The sequence below is a fragment of the Protopterus annectens genome, chromosome 10.part0 (assembly GCF_019279795.1).
Source record: "Protopterus annectens isolate FY-2018-M chromosome 10.part0, PAN1.0, whole genome shotgun sequence".
NCBI classification, from domain to species: Eukaryota; Metazoa; Chordata; order Ceratodontiformes; family Protopteridae; genus Protopterus; species Protopterus annectens.
The window spans coordinates 900,561,404-900,586,051 of NC_056744.1; positions in this window are offsets into that span (position 1 = coordinate 900,561,404).

The window sequence follows — 24,648 nt, forward strand, 5'->3', positions numbered from 1 at the left end:
TATTTTATGTGGAGTATAGAAACTCCTATTCATAAATTTCCATGTATATTATCTCCAATAAAATGAAGAAGTACCATACATAGAATTCAATAACAATTTTTTGGAGTCATTAGATATTTGTTCTCCATTAATCTTTCCGTAGTAATTCCTAAAATCTGAGTCAAACTTTAGAGTGTCTTCTCTTAGTATCTTATAGGTAGGTGCGATACTTAATTTTTGATTATCTGTCTTTTCAAGACACCTAATAAAAAGCTGGATCAAACTAAGTATAGATTCAGTCTCTAGGTTGATTGCTACTCTAATTTTGTTTTCTATAAACTGCTGTAACGCATGTATAAACAACCAATTGTCTAGGCTATTATCAAACCTACATAAAAAGAGAGTTTATTGGTTTAATACTCTTATTTTCAATAAACTGATGCCAGAATATCAAGTTATTTTCCTTTAATTTTTGCATTGCATTGATGTTGAAAGAATCTAGGCAATCGGGGGAGTATGTTATAGGGAATATAAGAAATAGAAATTGTTTAATGTTGTAGTTAAAATCAATTATATTTTTAAAGTTATTAAATATTTGATTAATGCCATAAGAAAAATGATCAAACTTCTTATTAAATAAACAAAATTCACGTAAAAGCCAATGAACTCTACTAATTCCATATAGTTCCTTAAACTGATTTTCTATAGTTCTGACATCAGTTATATGACTCTCATGTATTATTTTCCAGCTATATATATATATATATATATATATATATATATATATATACAGGTAGGTATGATCCAGTGTAATATTACATTAATTATAACTGATTTGGAATAAATATCTAAGCTAGGGAATGCTATCCCATTACTGTTCCAAGCTCTAGTGTGCCATTCATATGCAATCCTAGGTTTAAAGGGGAACCATAAAAATTTAAGTAGCATGGAATCTAATTTTTTAAATAAGTTTTTGGGAGAGGGTATTATCAATTACTGTATATAAAACACAGTTTTAGGTAAAATTACCATTTTAATTAAAGAGAGCCTGTCCTCCATTATGAAGAACATTTTATTACATCTTTTGATTAGTTCACTAATTGTGGTTATTAAATTATTGTAGTTTAGTTTAACAGACTCTTTCCATGTACTCTTTATACTGACATCCAAGTATTCTAATACATCATTCTCCCAATTAAACAGGCTATTCTCTGTTAGGTTTTTGTTGATCTTTTTGTTAATTAGTAATGCTTTGGATTTATTATGATTAAATTTAAGCCCTGAAATTCTTTCAAACTTACTTAAGGTATTTATAACATCATGCAAAGAACCATCAATATCACCCACTGTTAACAACATATCATCAGCAAAAAATTGTATCTTAGGACAATAGTCATTAATTTGAAAGCCTTTTATATTTTGCTTGCTTTTGATATATGTAGCAAAAGGTTCCATTGAAAGAGCAAACAATAATGGTGACAAAGGACAACCTTGTCTAGTTCCCTTGAGGATTTCTAGTGGTGAGGATAGACATGATCTGATTTTCACATAAGCTTGTGTCCCACTATAAATTTTCATTAATAAGTTTACAAAATCTGAGGAGAATTCAAAACCAATCAGAATTCTTTGTAGATAAGACCAACTAACAGAATCAAAAGCCTTTTCTATGTCTGGGCTGATAATAGTTAGTTGTTTTTGTATCTGCATGCTATGTCTATTAATGATAGTAATTTAATAATATTATCTTGCACTTTTCTATGAAGAATGAACCCTGTCTGATCATTAAGTATTCAAATAGATAATATTTTCTTTATCCTATTAGCTGACATTGTCATGAAAATTTTATAATCAGTGTTTAGTAGTGAAATTGGCCTATATGAATCACAAGATTTGGGTCTTTACCTTGTTTTAATATGGGTGAGATAATTGAGTATTTCCACGATGGGGGTATTATACATTTTTGCTTAACCATAGTAAAGGCACTCATCATTTTCTTTATTATATATTGAGGAAAAATCTTGTATAGTTCAGGAATTATTCCATCCAGTCCTAGAGCTTTATTATCTTTTAAATTTGTTATTTGATCTTTCACTTCTGTTAGTGTTATTTGTTTATTTAATATGTTATTTTGTTGCACTGACACCTTAGTAGTTATATTTTCATGAATAAAAATATTTATTACATTGTCTCCAAATGTTGTGTGTTATTATTTATATCTTTATAGTAGTTTTTCAACACTTCTAATATGCCCATTAAGTTAGATATGCTCTTAACTAAATCATCACTTTTATATTTAATCTCATTAATAAGATTCTGATTGTTAATTTTTTTTTTTTGGATCTCACCGCTATTTTATGTAGATATTTGGGATTTACAGCATAAGATTGTAATTTCAATTTTTCCAGGTTTATGGCTACCTTATGATTCAGAACTTCTAAGTATTTTTGATTTAACTTAGTAATTTTATGTGCTACTTTGTTATTTTGTTTTGCGTCCATTTATATCTTGTCAATGTTTTTTTGTAAGTCTAAAAGTTCTTTGTCCCACTGTCTCTTTTTTTAAGGTACCAAGATTTTATTCTACCATATATATATAAACTTTAAAGGTGTCCCAAAGTACAGTATCAGTCACTTCATCATTATCATTTGTTTCCATAAACATGTCTATTTCTTTCATTATCCATTCCTTAAAGTCTTTTAACTTAGTTATGTAAGCAGGATTTCTCTGTAGAAATCTTAAATCATCTGTATGCATAGTTAATGAAAAGTTTATAGCATTATGGTCCGAAAGTGGACAAGTCATTATAGATACATGACTTATTTTAGAGTATATATTATTTGATACAAAGACCTTATCAATGTTTCTTTGTGTACCAAACCAATATGAATAGTGAGTATAGAATAAGGAATAATGTTTTCTTAGACCATGTATATCTTTAAGGTTCATCTGGTTTGTAAAGTCATTTACCATTTTTAGAAGTATCATTGCCTGATAATAGGCAGTTAAAATCACCTGTTGCTATAATTTCCCCTTTTGCATTTAAAGTAATCAGGTCCAGATATTTGTCAACATATTTAGTACTCAGTGCTAGTATCCACTTTGTATTAATCAAAGTATAATACTTCCTACTGATTTCCAAAATAGCCATGCTTAGCATCCCATCTTTATCTGAAATTGTATCTATAATTCTTGGCACAATATAATATAAGTATTTTCCATAGAATAAGAGTGCCCCTTCTCTTAGTCTTAAAACATGAATCAGCCAGAATGGTATAGCCATTGAATGAGTATTTTTGTAGATCTTTTTTAATAGATGGTTTCCTGTAAAAAGATGATCTGGGCTTTATGCATTTTATATATTTAAGCAAACCAGCTCTTTTGACATTATTGTTCAAACCATTAATATTTAATGATAAACATTTATAAGCCATTGACTATGTTCTTCTTTTGGCTTTTCCCATTTAGGGGTCGCCACAGTGGAACTCCGGTCCATCAATGATTGGCAGTAGATTTTTACAGTGCTGAGGTGCCAGCTCGACGCCTAACCTTCAGCGAAGGCACGCCCATTCATGCATGTCTTTTGAATGCCACTCAACTGCAGGGAGGACATGCAGACTCCACATAGAAGGTGCTCCAGCCGAGAATCGAACGGGAGAACCTCTTGCTGTGAGGTGACAATGCTACTGCTGCACCACTGCGGCTTAAGTCATTGACTATAATGTGTATGTTATTACTAAATGAAAGGCCTTTCTTCCTTGTTGACTTGAGATCTACTGAAAACTTATTTATCATGGATGCATAACATGTATTAAACACTACTTCCAAAAACCCCAAACTATTTACAAACACATACATGAAACATAAAGTTTCTAGTTTAGTTAAAAACTTAACTAAACCATCCATCCACCACTTCTCCAATACCAAAAGACACAAATGTTCCATCTCTGCTTAGAATATAGTATAAAAACAAAAAAGAAAAGCATTATGAAAGCAACTAAAGAAATCTGAATCCATGAACTATACATTAGAATGAGAGCGTCCAATATATCTGAAGCTATATGAATATGTCATATATGATAATAGTACCTCTAATACGTAAATATGCCAGAAATACACATCAAATGAAAATATGTATAAACATTAGAAGCTGAAGGTTAAGAAGATTGTAAATATTTCTAAGACTTTTCAAGAAACATCGGATGATTTAACTATTTTGTCAGTCATCTATCTAACATTTTTTATGTAAGAATCTGTTGAATATATATATATATATATATATATATATATATATATATATATATATATATATATATAAAATATATATATATATATATATATATATATATATAAACACTTATTACAACTTAACTATTATATTTTGCAATTGTACACATATTACTGATATGTATTAAAAATATCTATGTTGACATCTTTCATCAGGAAGGGGGGGAGAGAGAAAGGGGCCTCACAACCTCTGTTTAGTTACTAAAGGTTTAGTTATGTAACATAAGTCTGATGTTAATATGCATAATGAGTTTTCTAATGCAGCTCCTAGTTCACTTGATGTCATTTAGTTACTAATACTGTCACTGAAGCTGCAGAATGTATGCATCTATAAGAAAACATAGGCATTTTCAAAGGGGTTAAACACTTTTATCAGAACTAATTATTTACCATTTAAAGTATCTAAGTGAAGGATAACAGAATTTCAAGAGAAAAGAATTCTAAGTACAACCATTTAATAAGTTCAAAAGGTCAAATGATGTCATCACTGTTGTTTCCTCAAGCTGCAGCTTCATAAACTTATTAAAAAGTATCTAAATAGGCTCACACATAACAGAAGTTGTCTGTAGTGAAGAAAAAAGCATTTTTGGTGGGAAATTCTAATCTTGAAGCTTATAGAGTTTACAGGAAGCAAAAAAAAAAAAACGCTCACACTGCCTTGTCAGTGTATGTCATGAATCTCCACAATGAGAACAGTCACACAGACCACCAATTTCTTCACAAAATATACAACATCATGAAAAAATTAACCCTTTCATATAAAAACAGCTATTTAGAAGTAACAACAGCTGCCTCAAATCAGAAATCATATAACAGTTCAATCATTTACCCACCAGAGTTTAGATCAGAGAGAGAAAAAAAAGGAACCTAGTATATATATATATATATATATATATATATATATATATATATATATATATATATATATGTGTGTGTGTGTGTGTGTGTGTGTGTGTGTGTGTGTGTGTATTAATGTTTATATACATCTAAACAAAGAGTCTAAAACATCTAGTTAGAAACACTAATCTGAAACACCTTGTTACCCCATCACTGACCCATTACTTTGGTATTAAGTCAAATTATACTGTTACTGAAGAATTAGAAGACATACATCATTTGTAGTTATTTAAAAGGAAAAGTATGTAAAGTACTTATAATGGGGAAAAGAGAGAAAAGGAACATTAGTAACAAAAAAGAATAGGAAGAAAGAAGAGAGAGAAGGTTTTTAAATACTCAGTATATGTAGTTAGAAGAAGTAGATATATAAAGGAAAAGAGAAAGTTAATAATAAAGATGATTCACATTACCTTACAGCATAGAGACTTTCCAGAATCAAATATATCATGATTCATAAAACAAAGCATTTAAAATTAGAAGGAATTTATTAATTTGTCCTTTAGTTTCTTAGTTTTGTTACCTCCTTTCTTCACAGACCATCCATTTTTTGTGGTCTGTCTCTTCAAACTCTGGGATGACCATTCCATTTCTTCTATGTCCGACAGTATTTTCTTCTTTTGGATAAATTCTACTGCTTCTTGCAGGGAATCAAAGATGTTCACTCCTTCTGGTAAGGTGATTTTTATTCTTGCAGGAAAAATAAATTGAGCTTTAATATTGGCTTTTTTTAAAGGACCTAATTAGAGGAACACACTCCTTTTTTCTGGATATGACTGTAGAGGTGTAGTCATTGTCAAAATGAATAACTTTTTCACCCATCGTGATAGGGGAATTAGTCCAAGCTGATTTCAGCACTAAGTCCTTGTCTTGTGAGGAAAGAAATCTAACTATTACAGACCGGGGGTTAGATGAACTCAGAGATGAAGCTGGATTTGTCAGGGACTGGTGAGCCCTCTCAATTCCAAAAGAGAGGAATTCAGGCATGTTTAGTGCTGATGAAAACCACTTATTGAGGAATTGAATCATGTTAGCACCCTCTTCTTTCTCAGGAATTCCATATATTCTTATGTTATTCATCCTTGATCTACTTTCAAGGTCTTCCAGTTTCTCAATCAGCCTGGTGTTTTGTTTCAGAAGACACTCATTGTGATGTTCATTTTCTGTCACTCTAGTATCTAGGTCAGTTATTGTTTCCTCTAAGGCAAGAATCTGTTCAGATTGTTTTTTTACTATTCCATTTAGAAGTTCCAGTTGTTTACTGCATTCTTGTTTGGTAATATCCATTTTGTTTTTAAATTTGTCCATTTTTAGTAACAGTTCTTGGGTGCTTGTTATTATAAGATGTAATTCTTTCTTCACTGCACTCACCGGGTGTGGGTTCTTCAAGTTGCTCATGTTGAAATCTCCAGTAGAAAACTTATTGACAGGAATAATTAAAAAAGTCTCTTGACTATGTATTAATTTTTAGAAAATAATAAAAAGTCTGTGTTACTCTAACTTTTATTATACTTTTGGTTAGATTTTTCAAAAAAATTAAAGTATATTTCCTGTCAGTATATTAAAATCTAAGCAGAGCTATGGATTTCTGCTGCTATCAGACTGGCATCTTGGCCACACCCCCAATGTACTCTCTTCTGAATGCACAAATTAGAAATGTAATTAAATGCATTTATGCATTTTAGCTGTTTAACTTTTGTTTAACAATTTATCTAAAATGTATCAGAGCAGAAACACAGGTAAAGAAAACAACACAAGCTGACTGTATAAAAAATATGTAATATTTAAAAAGATAAGTGCTTTCGAAAAAGAAATTGCTTCATCAGATCTCATTTAACAGAATATAACATGTATAATATAGTATAATATATATCATGGTCACACAATCAAATAACCAATGAGCATGAAATGCATTTTCCATTTCTAAGCAACATTAGTGAGCTTACGTTCTACCATAAACACAATACTGCATGCCTGTGTGCTCTTTAAAGACAATATAAATATATATATATATATATATATATATATATATATATATATATATATATGTATATATATATATATATATATATATATATATATATATATATATATATATATATAGATAGATAGATAAATAAATGTGTAAAAAATGACCAAGATGTGAAACACTGGAATGTTAAAGGAACAGTTACTTCCTCAACGTATGTGCAGTCAAAATCGGTTTAATGGAAATATGGTCAATAAGGTCTGAGCGTGAGAGAGCTCTGTCTCAGGATCCACCTTAATTCTGCTTCCTCAGTTATATTTATTAAATCACCCTTCCTATCACCCTGATGTAATACCTCAGAAAAAACTTCCCAACTAAGAAACAACCACCAGAAAAACCAAGACCAGGCAGATGGATGGAAAGGATCCCAGCAACCAAATCCAAACTGGAATGTGACCAACAAAGACAACCATATCTTAGCATACATTTATTTTGCTTACCATCCAGGTCTATAAACAGACTTCTTCAGAAACAATACAAATAACTAAGAACCATAGCATCTCTTATATACTAGAAAAATACACCCAAACAATAAAACAGTATTCAGCTTCAGGATGTGGGATATGAGCCAGCTACTGCAGATTGTTTATGAGGAGTTTGCATGCTCTACTTGCATTGCCATGGGATTTAATGATTACCATTTTTCATTCCATTTCCAAAAATATAACATGCTGGCTGACTGACTGATCTAAGCTGTTATTATGCACGCTTGAAGCCACAATAATTTTACTATTTATTTATATTTTTGTTGAGTGGGTTAGTCTTGCTGGGCAGTGCCCATTTTTGGGGGGGTACCCAGAATAAAATAAGAACAATAAAATACAAGCAGGTAAATACAGGCAAGATAACAATAAAAAGCAAGATACAAAAATAAAACAATGAAAAATATGTAATTTTCTGGAGATGTGAACACATTTATAAGCAAGTGAGCAAAATTGTTGGTGAATTTAGTGGAACATATTTTAATAGCACAACAGATGTAGTAGACAATGAGTGAAGGAAAACAGAGGTTGAATGGGGAGTTTCTTGTTGCTAAAAAGGATTACAAAGTATGAAAAGGATAGCTGAAGGAACATAGCTGTTGCAAAGGCAGGTGTCATTGACAGGGATAGGTAAGAAGTAAGATAAGGAAGCAAGAAATAACAGGAGTGTAAAAGGTTTAAATTATAAAGTATATAATGAGAGATCCCCAGCCACTGGGGATGCACAAGTCAGTGCATTTCTTTGTGCTGGTCCCAAGCCTGGATAAATGTGGAGGGTTGCGTCAGGAAGGGCATCCGGCATAAAATGTTGCCAAATCCTGCATATGGACAACAGTACAGATATACATACCGGATCGGTTGAGGCCTGGGTTAACAACGATCGCCACCACTACTGTTGGCCAACAGGGTGCTGGTGGAAATTGGGCTACTGTTGGCTGAAGGAGGAGAAGAGGGGGAAGGCATGGCCAAAGGCAGGTAAAGGCAAGGACTGTGGTAGTGAGGGTCAGAACTTTGAATGTTGGCAGTATGACTGGTATAGGGAGAGAGCTAGCTGATATGATGGACAGAAAGAAGGTTGTTATATTGTGTGTGCAAGAGACCAGATGGAAGGGGAGCAAGGATAGGTGTATTGGAGGCAAGTTCAAATTGTTTTATCATGGTGTGGATGGGAGGAGAAATGGCATAGGGGTTATCCTGAAGGAATAGTATGCTAATAGTGTTTTGGAGGTGAAAAGAGTATCAGAGTGATGTTTATGAAGCTGGAAATTGATGGTGTAATGATGAGTGTTGTTAGTGCATATGTTCCACAAGTTGGGTGTGTGATGGATGAGAAAGAAAAATTTTGGAGTGAGTTGGATGAAGTGGTGATGACTGTACCCAAGGGTGAGAGAGTGGTGATTGGAGCAGATTTCAATGGGCATGTTGGTGAAGGGAACAGAGGGGATGAGGAAGTGATGGGTAGGTATGGTGTTAAGCAAAGGAATGCAGACGGTCAGATGGTAGTGGATTTTGCGAAAAGGATGGACATGGCTGTGGTGAATACGTATTTTAACAAGAGGGAGGAGCACAGGGTGACATACAAGAGTGGAGGAACATGCACACAGGTGGATTATATCTTATGTAGAAGGTCCAGTCTGAAGGAGATTGGAGACTGTAAAGTGGTGGCTGGGGAAAGTGTAGTTAGGCAGCATAAGATGGTGGTTTGTAGAATGACATTGGTGATCAAGAAGAGGAGGAGGGGGAGTGTGAGGGCAGCACCAAGGATCAAATGGTGAAAATTCAAAAAGGGTAATTGTGAGGTGGCATTCAGGGAAGAGTTAAGACAGACACTGGGTGGCAGTGAAGAGTTACCAAATAGCTTGGTAACTACAGCAGAGCTAGTAAGGGAGATAGCTAGAAAGGTATTTGGTGTGACATCTGGAAAGAGGAAGGAGGACAAGAAGACCTGGTGGTGGAATGAAGAAGTACAGGAGAGTATACAGAGAAAGAAGTTGACGAAGAGGAAGTGGGATTGTCAGAGAGATGAAGAAAGTAGACAGGAGTATAAGGAGATGATGTGCATGGCAAAGAGAGAGGTGGCGAAGGATAAGGCGTACGAAGAGTTGTATGAAAGGCTGGACAATAAGGAGGGAGAAAAGGACCTGTACCGATTGGTTAGACAGAGGGACCAAGCTAGTAAAGATGTGCAGCAGGTAGGTTCATAGGTTCAAGGTTCATACTAGGCTATCTGCCCGAGGGCATTTATAAGCCTAGCCCATTGTTTTGTGGCTTACGCCACCCCTTTAGTATGGGGAACTATACCCATTATTTTGCTGTGCCTCTGTCGAGCAGTGACACTGAGGTAATTCCTGGGGTATATCTGCGATCTCCCATCCATTGGTCAAGATTTCTCTTGAACAAGGCCAGCGAGGTGCTCTGCCTCACATGTACCGGGATTTTGTTCCACAGCATAGGGAGTCTTTGGGTGATGAATCTATCCCTCCAGCACGTCCTATTAATAGCTGTGTCGAGGTTTAAGTCTCCCGCCCTTGTGGCTCTGATGGATCTAGATTTTTGAGGTGAAGCATATTCATCAAATCTGGGTTTGACATGGCCTTGTATGTTAGGCAAAGGTCACCTCTGAGCAAGCGTGGCGACTGAATAGAGCTGGAGTTCTTTCAGTCGGGGAGCACAGGACAGATTTTGAGACCCTTTATCCTTTTGGTGAGGAACTTTTGTGGCCTCTCCAGCTGCTGCAAGTGTCGGGTCAGATACATTCCGAATGGGGCATTGTACTCAATCATTGGTCTGATGAGTGATGAGTAAAGGGAGACTATGACCTCCCTTGATCTAGATGAGAATCCCTTCATGATAAGGTGGGCAATGTAGAAGGACTTCCTAACTACTTTAGCTACATGGGTGTCGAATGACAGACTACTATCAACCTGGGTCCCCAGGTCCCTGATAACTTCTTCTGTGCTCAGTGGATTGCCACCTATTTGGTAGCTAGGGGTAACCTTGTTTTTCCCGAAGGGTATGACTATGCATTTTTGGCATTTAACTTTAGGCCGTGGCTCTGGCACCAGTTATCCGTTTCTGTGAGACCCTTCTGAAGGATATCTGTGTCAGATGTGTTTTCTACTATGGCCCAGTTTGCAGTCATCTGCAAACTTTGTCAGCCATAACCCTCCTGTGTTTGCTTGTACTTCAGAAAAGTAGATGCCAAACAAGAGTGGGCCCAGGACTGAGCCCTGTGGGACACCACTTGTGACAGGCTTTGAGTCTGACATGGCGCCAGCAACTCTGACCCTGTGGGTTCTGTCACTCAGCCAGTTTGCAACCCATCTTGTGATGTATGGGTTAACATTTAAGCTGATGAGTTTTTCAATGATACCCGAGTGGGGTATTGTATCGAAGGCCTTAGCCAGATCGAGGTAGGCTGTATGGACTGCCTTTCCCTCATCAATGGCTTTGGTGACTGTTTGAAAAAGTCAACCAAGTTTAAAAGGCATGATCTGCCTTTGACAAAGCCAAACTGGGTTGGATCCAAAGTCTGCAAATTCCCTATGTCTTTATTTATGAGGTCCATTATGATCCTCTCCATGGCTTTGCAGATAAGGCTTGTCAAGCTAATGGGCGGTAATTTCCAGGGTCTGTGGAGGCACCGCCTTTGTGAAGTGGGACCACAGTTGCAGTGCGCCACTCCTGGGTGCGTATCCAGAGGTAAGACTTTGATTAAACAGCTGTCCTAGCTGTGGGTTTAATTCCTCATTGAGTTCATGGAGCACACAGCCGGGGACACCATCGGGTCCCATGGATGCTGTGTTTTTGCTTTGGAGAGAGCAGTTCTCACTTGGGCTGGAGATGTTTGGGGGCTGCACTCATTTGGTATAGATATCTCTCCTTTTGGGGAGGGGAGAAGTTTGCACTGAACCTGTCAGCCAGTATGTTGGCAATGTCTGTAGGATCAGTAATCTTCACATCATTTTGAACTAGTTCTGAGCATATCTGGGAGTTTCCTCCTAGGTTTCTAACATAGCTAAAGAAGGCCTTATGATTGTCTTTTGAGTCTTTAGCTATTTTTCTCTCGAAATTTGCTTTGGATGATTTTATGAGAGCTCTTAGTTTTTACTTATAGTGATCAAGGGTGTCTTACCTTTTAAGGATTTTGCTCTATCTTGTAGTAGCTTCCTCCTTTTGTTGTAGAGTTTGTTTATGGCTGGGGTCCACCAGACTGGACGCTTGCCTTTGGTACAAAGAGTCTTTGTTTTGCTTGGGATTGCCTTATCCATGCAGTCCTGCAGGTGCTGGTAGAAGGCGTTTGTAAGTGATTCAGCGGCTTGAGTATTGTTTTCCGCGGCTCGGGGCCTGAAAGGAGACCACACTAGTCTTTAGAAGTGTGAAGTCGGCTTTTGAGAAGTTCTTTACTGTGGTCTTTTTATTTCAGGTGGGGTGGGATGAGGACCTCCAGCGAGATTAGTTTGTGATCTGATCTCACCAGTGAGGGGTATACTTCCGGTGTTGAACATTGTGCTCCCATGTTCGTGATGATGAGATCAAGTATGTTATCTCCTCTTGTGGGGATGGTGACTAGTTGTTCCATGGCATTTGAGTTTATGAATTCCAGGAACTTTTGGGCTAGGGTGTTTGGGCTTGAGTAGTGTTCCCAGTCTATATTAGGGTAATTGAAGTCACCTAGTATGATGGTGTTTGGTGATATATTTATCCCTCTAGTGTTTTCAGGAAGGCCATGTGAGTTTCCTGAGTTTGTGAGGGTGGCCTGTAACATGCTACAATTTGCAGAGCAGTCTTGCCTATGGTTAATTGCACCTGGATGGTCTCCGATGCATCGTGCGTTGCCACCAGTCTTGAGGTGTGGGTGTCCTTGATGAATATGGATACCCCCTCCTTTCTTGGTATTGTCCGGATTTTGGGGCGGAACGCATGATATGAGGTAAAACCTGATAGCGCTGGGGTGCTCTCAGGAGCCTTGAACCAGGTTTCTGTCACAGCACAGACATCGATGTTCTCCATACTGAGAAGGGCCTCGAGTGCGTGCATTTTGAGATTTAGACTTCTGGCATTGAGCAGCATTACCCTTAGTTTTTTCCTTTTTGTGTTCTAGGGTGGTAGGTTTAGAATTTGAGCCTTGCCTAAAAAGGCACTATGGGGTGGCAAGAGCCTTTGCCAATATCCGAATCCCAGGGTGACAGGTGCAAGCCGTCCCTTGGAAGCAGCGTGGCTTGTCCAGCATGTCATCCCAGGCAGACAGATACTGGATCCCCTTTGAATGACACCAGTGTTTAAGCCAATTGTTAAAGCTGCTCATCTTATCTCTGTATTGTGGCATCATTCTTGGTGAAGGTAGGATACTGCTCAAGGTCAGGGTCATACCTGCCTGGGCTACATAATCAGAGAGCTCCTCAATGTCTCTTTTCATGTAGTCCAAGGAGGTACGTCTCAGGTCGTTTACACCAGCGTGGACAATGACTGAGTCATATTTGTACCTGCTGTTGAGAGACCTGAGTGCTTGCGTTATGTGGCGGATTCTAGCAGCCGACAGGCAGCTTACTGTGACCTTCTCCTTACTCAGTCTGGTGAGCGGGACATCAGTGTGTCTGACTATGGAGTCACCAATGACTAGTGTGTCTGGCATTGTGTTTGGCCTTAAGGGCTGTGACTGTTTGACACTCTGACTGTGAGGTCTATGTGTTGCGGTGTTGTGTTCTGAGGTGGTGGTTGTTTGGGTGTCTGCTTTGGTGGCCTCTGCTGTTTTGGTAGATTTTTGATCAGAGCCTCCGAGTATGTCTTTGTGTGTTTATGTGTATGATTTGAGGTTGTAATGGTACTATGTGAGACTGGGTCTATAGTGTGTGTGGTAACCTTCTCCTCCTGACTGGTCTTGCCAGTCCTATGTTGAGAGAGCTCAGCCTCCAGTTTGGCCGTATAGTTGCATCTCTCACATGTATTTGTGTTTTGTGGGAGGAGGAAAGGGTTGTCTGTGTACATGAGGCAATTGAAACATTGCCTCAATATTCCCAGGTTCACCAGCTGAGCAGGAGAGGACACTAGCAACTGATCTCTCGACATGCTAGAAGGGTAGATGAAAAACTTTAAAAAGATTCCGGGGACGTGGGTGACCGAGAAATGGGGGTTGCCTTTTTGGGGTACTATCTATGACAAGAGTGCCGTATCAAGGTAATAAGTACTGTAGGAGCAAGTGCTAGGTTTAATAGATAGAGAATAGTCTACTTGGAGTCAAGTAGAGTTGATCTTTTAGTTATAGGATACGCTGATTTGATCAGTAGTATAGTTCGAGGAAGGTAGTTTTAAGGAAAATTTGAAGAGTGGACTTTAGGTAGCCCGAATAGTTTAAACCTGCTTAACCGGCACTGCCCTAGTGTGCAACAGTGGCAGCTCCGCTAAATCGCTCTAAATCAGCTTAACGCGTTTAAGCGCTTTTATACCAGGGGCTGGAAAAAGCTAGAAACTGGCCCAAAACGACCAATAAACTACTAGTTACTGGCTGAAACCTCACAAAACTGGACAAAGGCAGCTCAATGCTTCCCACTCCCACTGGTAAGCAAGGTAGCTTCCCTTCCCCAAATAAGGCAAGGAAACAGTACACAGGAACTACAACCAAAGCCCAGGAATCAGCAACTCTGAAACTGGACTAAACTAGTAAAGCAGGAAAAACAAGAGATATTTTTTCTTTTTTTCTTTTTTTCACAAAACAGGCAGAAACAGGTACAGCAAACACTTATAAATGCTATGAATCAGCTACTACAGCTTACACAGAAGAATTTGCTACAAATACAGTCAAATAGTAACAAACAAGGATTCCAAGTGCAATATTAAGTTAAATGCAGTAAAACAGCTTCAATGTAACAGAAAGGCAGGCGAAATACAGTTCCTAGGTTTTCAGATGTGGTAAGCAACTATAAATATTCTTAGTATCAAGAAAAGTCACTTATTCAGCTCTCTGCAGCCTGGATTACTCTGCTGGCCCACGTGGAGTCTGTGCTGAGTAGGTACAAGCTGAAAGTTTTATACCAGGGGCTGGAAAAGCTAGAAACTGGCCCAAAACGACCAATAAACTACTAGATACTGGCTGAAACCTCACAAAACTGGACAAAGGCAGCTCAATGCTTCCCACTCCCACTGGTAAGCAAGGTAGCTTCCCTTACCCCAAATAAGGCAAGGAAACAGTACACATGAACTACAACCAAAGCCCAGGAATCAGCAACTCTGAAACTGGACTAAACTAGTAAAGCAGGAAAGCAAGGTAGCTTCCCTTCCCCAAATAAGGCAAGGAAACAGTACACAGGAACTACAACCAAAGCCCAGGAATCAGCAACTCTGAAACTGGACTAAACTAGTAAAGCAGGAAAAACAAGAGATATTTTTTCTTTTTTTCTTTTTTCACAAAACAGGCAGAAACAGGTACAGCAAACACTTATAAATGCTATGAATCAGCTACTACAGCTTACACAGAAGAATTTGCTACAAATACAGTCAAATAGTAACAAACAAGGATTCCAAGTGCAATATTAAGTTAAATGCAGTAAAACAGCTTCAATGTAACAGAAAGGCAGGAAATACAGTTGCTAGGTATTCAGATGTGGAAAGCAACAAAAATATACTTAGTATCAAGAAAAGTCGCTTATTCAGCTCTCTGCAGCCTGGATTACTCTGCTGGCCCACGTGGAGTCTGTGCTGAGTAGGTACAAGCTGAAAGTTTTATACCAGGGGCTGGAAAAGCTAGAAACTGGCCCAAAACGACCAATAAACTACTAGTTACTGGCTGAAACCTCACAAAACTGGACAAAAGGCAGCTCAATGCTTCCCACTCCCACTGGTAAGGAAGGTAGCTTCCCTTCGCCCAAATAAGGCAAGGAAACAGTACACAGGAACTACAACCAAAGCCCAGGAATCAGCAACTCTGAAACTGGACTAAACTAGTAAAGCAGGAAAAACAAGAGATATTTTTTCTTTTTTTCTTTTTTTTTTCACAAAACAGGCAGAAACAGGTACAGCAAACACTTATAAATGCTATGAATCAGCGACTACAGCTTACACAGAAGAATTTGCTACAAATACAGTCAAATAGTAACAAACAAGGATTCCAAGTGCAATATTAAGTTAAATGCAGTAAAAACAGCTTCAATGTAACAGAAAGGCAGAGAAATACAGTTGCTAGGTATTCGGATGTGGAAAGCAACAAAAATATACTTAGTATCAAGAAAAGTCGCTTATTCAGCTCTCTGCAGCCTGGATTACTCTGCTGGCCCACGTGGAGTCTGTGCTGAGTAGGTACAAGCTGAAAGTTTTATACCAGGGGCTGGAAAAAGCTAGAAACTGGCCCAAAACGACCAATAAACTACTAGATACTGGCTGAAACCTCACAAAACTGGACAAAGGCAGCTCAATGCTTCCCACTCCCACTGGTAAGCAAGGTAGCTTCCCTTCCCCAAATAAGGCAAGGAAACAGTACACAGGAACTACAACCAAAGCCCAGGAATCAGCAACTCTGAAACTGGACTAAACTAGTAAAGCAGGAAAGCAAGGTAGCTTCCCTTCCCCAAATAAGGCAAGGAAACAGTACACAGGAACTACAACCAAAGCCCAGGAATCAGCAACTCTGAAACTGGACTAAACTAGTAAAGCAGGAAAAACAAGAGATATTTTTTCTTTTTTTCTTTTTTTTCACAAAACAGGCAGAAACAGGTACAGCAAACACTTATAAATGCTATGAATCAGCTACTACAGCTTACACAGAAGAATTTGCTACAAATACAGTCAAATAGTAACAAACAAGGATTCCAAGTGCAATATTAAGTTAAATGCAGTAAAAACAGCTTCAATGTAACAGAAAGGCAGGCAAAATACAGTTGCTAGGTATTCAGATGTGGAAAGCAACAAAAAATATACTTAGTATCAAGAAAAGTCGCTTATTCAGCTCTCTGCAGCCTGGATTACTCTGCTGGCCCACGTGGAGTCTGTCGAGGGTAAGGGTGATAAAGGATAATGAAGGAAATGTACTCACAAGTGAGGAGAGTGTGTTGAGCGGATGGAAAGAGTACTTTGAGCAGCTAATGAATGAAGTGAATGAGAGAGAGAGGGAGAGAGAGAGAGAGAGAGAGAGAGAAGGTTGGATGATATGGTGATAGTGAATCAGGAAGTGCAATGGATTAGAAAGCAGGAAGTAAGGACAGCTATGAAGAGGATGAAGAATGGAAAGGCTGTTGGTCCAGATGACATACCTGTGGAAGCATGGAGGTGTTTAGGTGAAATGGCAGTGGAGTATTTAACTAGATTGTTTAATGAAATCTTGGAAAGTGGGAGGATGCCTGGGGAATGGAGAAAAAGTGTTTTGGTACCAATTTTTAAGAATAAGGGTGATGTGCAGAGCTGTAGTAACTACAGAGGGATTAAATTGATCAGTCACAGTATGAAGTTATGGGAAAGAGTAGTGGGAGTTAGGTTAAGAAGGGAGGTGATGATTAGTGATCAGCAGTATGGTTTCATGCCAGGAAAGAGCACTACAGATGCGATGTTTGCTCTGAGAGTGTTGATGGAGAAGTGCAGAGAAGGTCAGAAGGAGTTGCATTGTGTCTTTCTGGACTTAGAGAAAGCATATGACAGGGTGCCTAGAGGGGAGTTGTGGTATTGTATGAGGAAGTCAGGAGTATCAGAGAAGTATTTAAGAGTGGTACAGGATATGTACGAGGGTAGTGTGACAGCGGTGAGGTCTGCGGTGGGAGTGATGGATGCGTTTAAGGTGGAGGTGGGATTACATCAAGGATCAGCTCTCAGCCCTTTCTTATTTGCAATGGTGATGGACAGGTTGGCAGATGAAATCAGACAGGAGTCCCCGTGGACTATGATGTTTGCAAATGACATTGTGATCTGTAGTGACAGTAGGGAACAGGTGGAGGATACCCTGGAGAGGTGGAGATATGCTCTAGAGAGAAGAGGAATGAAGGTCAGCAGGACTAAGATGGAATATATGTGTGTGAATGAGAGGGAGGATAGAGGAATGGTGAGGATGCAGGGAGTAGAGGTGGTGAAGGTGATGAGTTTAAATACTTGGGATCAACAGTTCAGAGTAATGGTGAGTGTAGAAGAGAGGTGAAAAAGAGAGTACAGGCAGGATGGAGTGGGTGGAGAAGAGTGTCAGGAGTGATTTGTGACAGACAAGTACCAGTAAGACTGAAAGGGAAGGTCTACAAGAGGGTAGTGAGACCAGCTATGTTATATGGGTTGGAGACAGTGGCATTGACAAAAAGGCAGAAGTTTGAGCTGGATATTGCAGAGTTAAAGATATTAAGATTTGCATTGGGTGTGACGAGGTTGGAAAGGCTTAGGAATAAAGTATATTAGAGGGTCAGCCCAGGTTGGAAGGTTTGGAGACAAAGCCAGAGAGGCACGATTACGTTGGTTTGGACATGTGCTGAGGAGGGATGCTGAGTATATTGGGAAAAAGATGCTAAGGATGAAGCTGCCAGGTAACAGGAAGTCCTAAGATAAGGTTTATGGATGTGGTGAGAGATGACATGCAGGTGGTTGGTGTGACAGACCAAGATGCAGAAGACAGGAAGAAATGGAAACAGATGATCCACTGTGGCGACCCCTAATGGGAGCAGCGCAAAGAAGAAGAAGAAGATAGTGAGAGATTGTACTGCAGCTCTGAATTATTAGGATGAGAGCAACTTGGAAAATAAGGAAAGTTAAAAACTTTAGGTGACAACACATTTTGAGTAAGGCATGTTCATGTTATAATGGGATTTTCACAAGTTTTTCTTCATAAGGCGAGAAGTTATTAAACAGGAAATTCTTGAGGAAAACTGTTACAAGTAACTTGCACAAAGCAGCTGGGAGCTTGTTCACTGATATTTAAAGATTTTTTTTTTTATCAGTAGAAGGTTTAGTATTAGATGGTCTTAGGACTATGCCAGTTTTGTACATAGGCTGGAGTGAAGAGAGTGAAACATATTTATAGTTTTGTATGATTTTATGGGTGAACGTAAGGTAGATGTTGTTTATTGTATCATTAATTGACTTCCATCCAAACATGTTAAGTATATCACACATATGGGCAGTAGATTCTAATTTGTGGAAAGTCACATTATTAAGATTATCAATGTCTGCCATTTGACAAAGCTATTTAGGTAAATGTAATGAGATGGCTAAGGTCTTCTTACAGGATGATGAAAAAAAATATGAAATATAAGGCTTCTACCCTTCTGTGAATAATTAACAGTAAGCTATGTGTTCACAAAAAGGTCGGAATGGTGGTATTATTTACAAGTGTAGGAGAAGGAGGAGTAATTTTGTGTTTTTTACCTAATATACGTTTATAGAAGAATTAGTAGCTAAATTTAGCCACATTTGGTTTGCTGACACCAGACTAATTAATACTTTATCTATTAGCTAACTAGTAAAAATATGGTACCTAATTTTGTGATGTGACTGAGTATGATTTTCAGTTTTGAAAATGAGATTGTTTGGCAAATTCATCATATAAAATCACTACAAAGGGTCTATCACCAAATTTCTAGGTTCTGTAACTAAAGCTAATTTTAGTCAATGGTTTAAGCATTTTCATTATCAAAGAAACTATAGGTACCTTTCAAAAGTGGTGCTTATACACTTAATTGTCAGTTAATTGGTGCCCATGGGGATTGGTAGATGCCACATAAATGTAGTTTCTGGTTGCTTGAGAGTTACTATTAAAAACAGACCAGACAAATATTGTACCCTATACTATACCATACCATAAACACCGTATTGACTTGATTTTAATACTGAAATATAGCAATTAAAAGCCTGGCTGGAATAATAATATTTTAAATTTATATTTCCACAAGAAAGCATGGCACACGGAATGATTTTCATTGGCACACTGAGTGGACTGAAATTGAATGAACTGAAGAGAGAGAGAGAGTGAATGCATGTATGATAAGAGAAGCAACTGTGTGTGAGAGATCGGAGAGATGTATGAAAGATGAAGAGTGTGTGTAAGAGATCGGAGAGAAAGAGTGAGTGAATGCAGGTATGAAAGCAGACGTGAAAGTGTGTAAGAGATCGGGAAGATGTATGAAAGCTGAATAGGGTCTGTGTGAGAGATCAGAGAGAGAAACAGTGACTGAAAACATGTATGAAAGCTGAAGAGACTGTGTATGTATGAGAGATGGGAGAGAGAATGTGCAATCTGATGCAAACTGAGTATGGAGCGAGTGTTGACATCTTAGCGATTTGACTTGTTTAGTTTGACTTGTTCTCAGGTTGGGGAGAGAGGAAATTTATTTCTATCTTCCTTTTTAAAACTCTAAAACTCTAAAACATAAGGTATATTTCTGCAGGGGGAAAGCAGAAAGTGCAACACATGAAAACTGAATTGTTTATACTGTACTAAATTTCTTCAATTTTCTTTTTCTGGTTGCTTGAGCTCCGGTTAACTGAGAGTTTACTGCAGTGAAAATATTTTAAGGCAGAGACCAAGAAAACTCAAAAAAAACTTTAGTTTTCTCTTAGCTTTGTCAATCTTAGAGTTTATATCATAATTTAAGGAAGTGCATCCCTCTTGACTAAAATGGCTAATGGGCACTTTTCCTGGCAGGAGACTATATTTTGTGCAGATTTGTTGAGTTCATTTAAATTCACTTTGGTGTATTTGCTGTTGTGGTTTCAGATTTAAAAAAATAACTGTCAGCTAATTAGCTGACAGCCAATGAATGTACCTAACTTAAACTAGCTTAATATTTGTGCAGTTCGCATTAATATTAGCAGAGATGTTCATGTTTTTTTTAAACATGTAATGAGACAGCCTATTACACAAAAGTATTGACCAGTACAGTTGTTGGCACAGCAAGAGTGATGACAAAGCCGATATGGCAATCTACACTTTAAAGCCACAAGAGACACCTACAAAAAGAGTCAATCCACCCTTATCTAGTTATGTTAAAGATGCACACTAGATGAGCATGGCGTTTTATTCCACTTCCTCATTTGAGCATCACCTGACTATTGTAATTAGAATTCACCTGTGCATGTGCCAGTTTTAAACTCCCTGTCTGAGTGCTAGTACAGCAGATGCTCTTCCCTTTCTTGCCGTGGTCTGCAAGTACGTTTATGTACAATATTTTCCTTTTTATCTCCTGATGTAACAATATACAACATTTTATTTGTGCAATGATTACAAAATGTGTTGTTATAATTATCATGCTTACTGTATGAAGCACACTTTTCCTGCCTTGTTGACTGAGCACAGCAATGTACCATCATGCAGCATGATATGTTTACTTGTACAGAACTTACATGTGTTCTGAGGTTTTTGCACTTGTTTGCTTAGCTCTAGGGAGCTGTCTTTTCTTGCAGGAGTGGAGAAATGCTTATTAGTAGTAACTGTTTGGCATTTTATGTGAATATCCCTCATATCCATTGTTGTTTTAAGTTTACTTAACTGAAATAACAAGGCAGCATATAGATACATTCCCTGAAATGGATCACATTGACTAAAGAGTATTCGTATTCCTTAGCAATCTTATTGTGGTGTGCTCTCCAAGTTCATACATAAACTATAACTGCTATAACTATAGCATCTTGTAGTACTTTTCCATGTCATGCTAAGACACCTTTGAGTAATTTTCCATGTCATGCTATGACATCATTTAGTACTTATCCATGTCATGCTATGACATCTTTTAGTACTGATCCATGTCATATAATAGCGTTGTTTAGTACTGGTCCATGTCATGCTATGACATCTTTTAGTACTGGTCCATGCCATGCTATGATACCTTTAAGTAATGATCCATGTCATGCTATGATGCCATTGGTTCATAGGTTTCTAGATTATTACTAAGTTAACTGCCTGTTTTGCCATTTTAAGTCTAGCCAACTATCCCATGTGAGAATCAAAATATACACCTTGTGTTTGTAAGGTAAATACCTTATCCATTATGCCAACCTCCCACCCCTTTGAGTAATGATCATTGTCATGCTATGCCATTGTTTAGTTCTGATCTATGTCAAGAACAAGAACTACTTTTGTTCCCATTGAAGAAAGTCTGTTGGCTGAAACCGGTCTGGGATGTATATTACTTTATGGATTAAATAAATATACTTATGTATTAACCTTATTGTTTGGTGCTGGCGTTTTTTGTCTACTTGTATTAGTTCTGATCTATGTCATGCTGTGACACCTTAGGATAATGATCCATGTCATACTATGACATTGTTTAGTACTGACCCATGTCATGCTATGAAATCTTTTAGTACTGATCCATGTCGTGGTATGACATTGTTTAGTACTGGTCCATGTCATGCTATGACATCTTTTACAACTGATCCATGTCATGCTATAACACCTTTGAATACTGATCTATATCATGCTAGAGTATCTTTTTGTAATGATCCATGTCATGCTATGACATCATTTAGTACTGATCCATGTCATGCTATGACACCTTTGAATACTGATCTATATCATGCTAGAGTATCTTTTTGTAATGATCCATGTCATGCTATGACATCATTTAGTACTGATCCATATCATGCTATGACACCTTTGAATACTGATCTATATCATGCTAGAGTATCTTTTTGTAATGATCCATGTCATGCTATGACATCTTTTAGTACTGATCCATGACATACTATGACACCTTTTAGTACTGATCCATGTCATGCTATCACATCATTTAGTACAGTAGACAGTCAATTATTTGAACATCGATTATCAAAAATATCAGTTATCTGAACATAGTCTTGGGCAGGAAATATCATAAAGTCTGAATATGTAAACATTATATGTATTCGCTTGTGCATGTTTTTTGAGCTTGTAGCCCACTCACGTTTGAAAAATATTCTTTACTGTCCAGTGGAATCACTGAATGGTTGAAAAGTATATTCCCTGCATACAGAAAGAAACAAGATTTTAAAAGTTTTTATCCGGTTCAATTATATGTTTGATTATCTGAACAGTTTGATTATCTGAACTACCCTAGTTCCCAATTAGTTTGGATAATCAACTCTGTACTGTACTGGTCCATGTCATGCTATGACATCTTTTAGTACTGATCCATCTCATGCTATCACATCTTTTAGTATTCATCTATGACATGTTATGACATCATTTAGTACTGGTCCATGTCATGCTTTGACATCTTTTAATATTGATCGATCTCATGCTATCACATATTTTAGTACTGACCCATGTTATGCTATCATATCTTTCAGTACTGATCCATGTCATGCTATGACATGTTTTAATACTAATCCATGACATGTTTTAATACTAATTCATGTCATGCTATGAATTTTTTAGTACTGATCCTTGTCATGGTATGACATTATTTAGTATTGATCTATGTCGTGCTATGACATCTTTTAGTACCTATCCATGCCATGATATGACATATTTTAGTACTGATCCATATTATGGTATGACATGTTTTAATACTGATCCATGTAATGTTATGACATGTTTTAGTACTGTGCTAGTGCTGTCAGAAATTCTGTATACTCTGTATAGCTTTGATTTTTAAATGAATTAATGAGCTTTGTTTACTTTTTATTAAAGCTGAAGCACTCAGGGGTACAACTAGTTTTTTACAGCTTGCTGTTGCTTCTAATAAACACATTTTCTTTTTGCATTTCAGGTAGTGGTTACTTTATATTTAACATTGAAATTTCTGGTATCTTTTGTTGCAATATCTGTATACACAGTGCTTTATTTTGCTTTTTAATGCCCTACCTTAAGATTTGTGCCTCTGTCATTGCATCATTTTGTGCTGCAGAATGGATTCAATATTAATCATAAAAATCATACTGCAAAATCAAGGGCACAATTCTCCTCACTGTGCCTGACAATAGAGTTTCTAAAAATATGTTCTAGTGTGGTTATATTTTTCAAACATATGACTCTGCATTTCATTTGATGGACATTTGCTATTGATATTTCCAGTATTAAAATACTTTATGTGCAGTCTTACAAAATGCAATCCATTGGGGTACATATTTTGTACAATGCCACTCCTTATTTTGCAATCCTACCCAGATATATCATGCCGCCAGGTTAGCTAGTGGTATTGGGGTACTGGGCTGCAGCCCCTCAATCTTTTTCTTGACCTGTTGTTGATTTATTTTTATTAAACACCGTTTATGTGTGTATATATATGTGTGTACATGTGTAGGTACTTATGCATGCATACATGTATGTATGTAATTATTTATTCAGATTTGTTTAGCATGCACTAGCTGCTTAGTGATTCCTGTTAAATACCAGTACACATGACCTGGCGTTGTTTACATGCATCATACCATGGGAGTTTAAACTATGTGAAATAAGCAGATAATTGAAGTCTGCTGGTCTCTCCTGCAAAACAGTGCCACAATTTAGTGATTCCCTCATTTGTCATACAAGCTGTTATGCCTACTTTTACATTCTCCCACCACAGCTCTTTAAGTAAATATAGGTTCATAGGTTTTTACTAGGCTAATGACCACAAGGGCCTTTTTAAGCCTAGCCATGTATCTCAAATCTCGGACAAGTTCTGGTACCCTTGATAGGTGTAAGCAGAGACTTGGGAGGTGAAACATTTACAAGAAGGGGCCTATTAGATGAGCCATTTACAGGCTGCGTGTGTCCATTAGAGACATAAGTGCCAAACCAGGGATGAATTTCCTGTTCCCTATCCAATTGTCCAAGTTGCACTTGAATTGGGTTAGGGAGCAATTCTGATTCACATGGATGGAGAGCCTATTCCAGAAACAGGGTAGTCTCTGAGATACATATCTGTCTCTTCAGCAGGTCTGATTTATATTACAGGCAAGGGTTAATTCTTTAGAATGGGCAATTCAGGTGTTGTTTGTTTTGTGGATATGCAGGAGGTCCATCAGAGTGGGGTCTGACAATGCATTGTATGCCAAGCATAGATGTCCCCTCAACAGCCTGTAGGAGATAGAATACAGAGATAGGGCCTTGAGGTGGGTCTG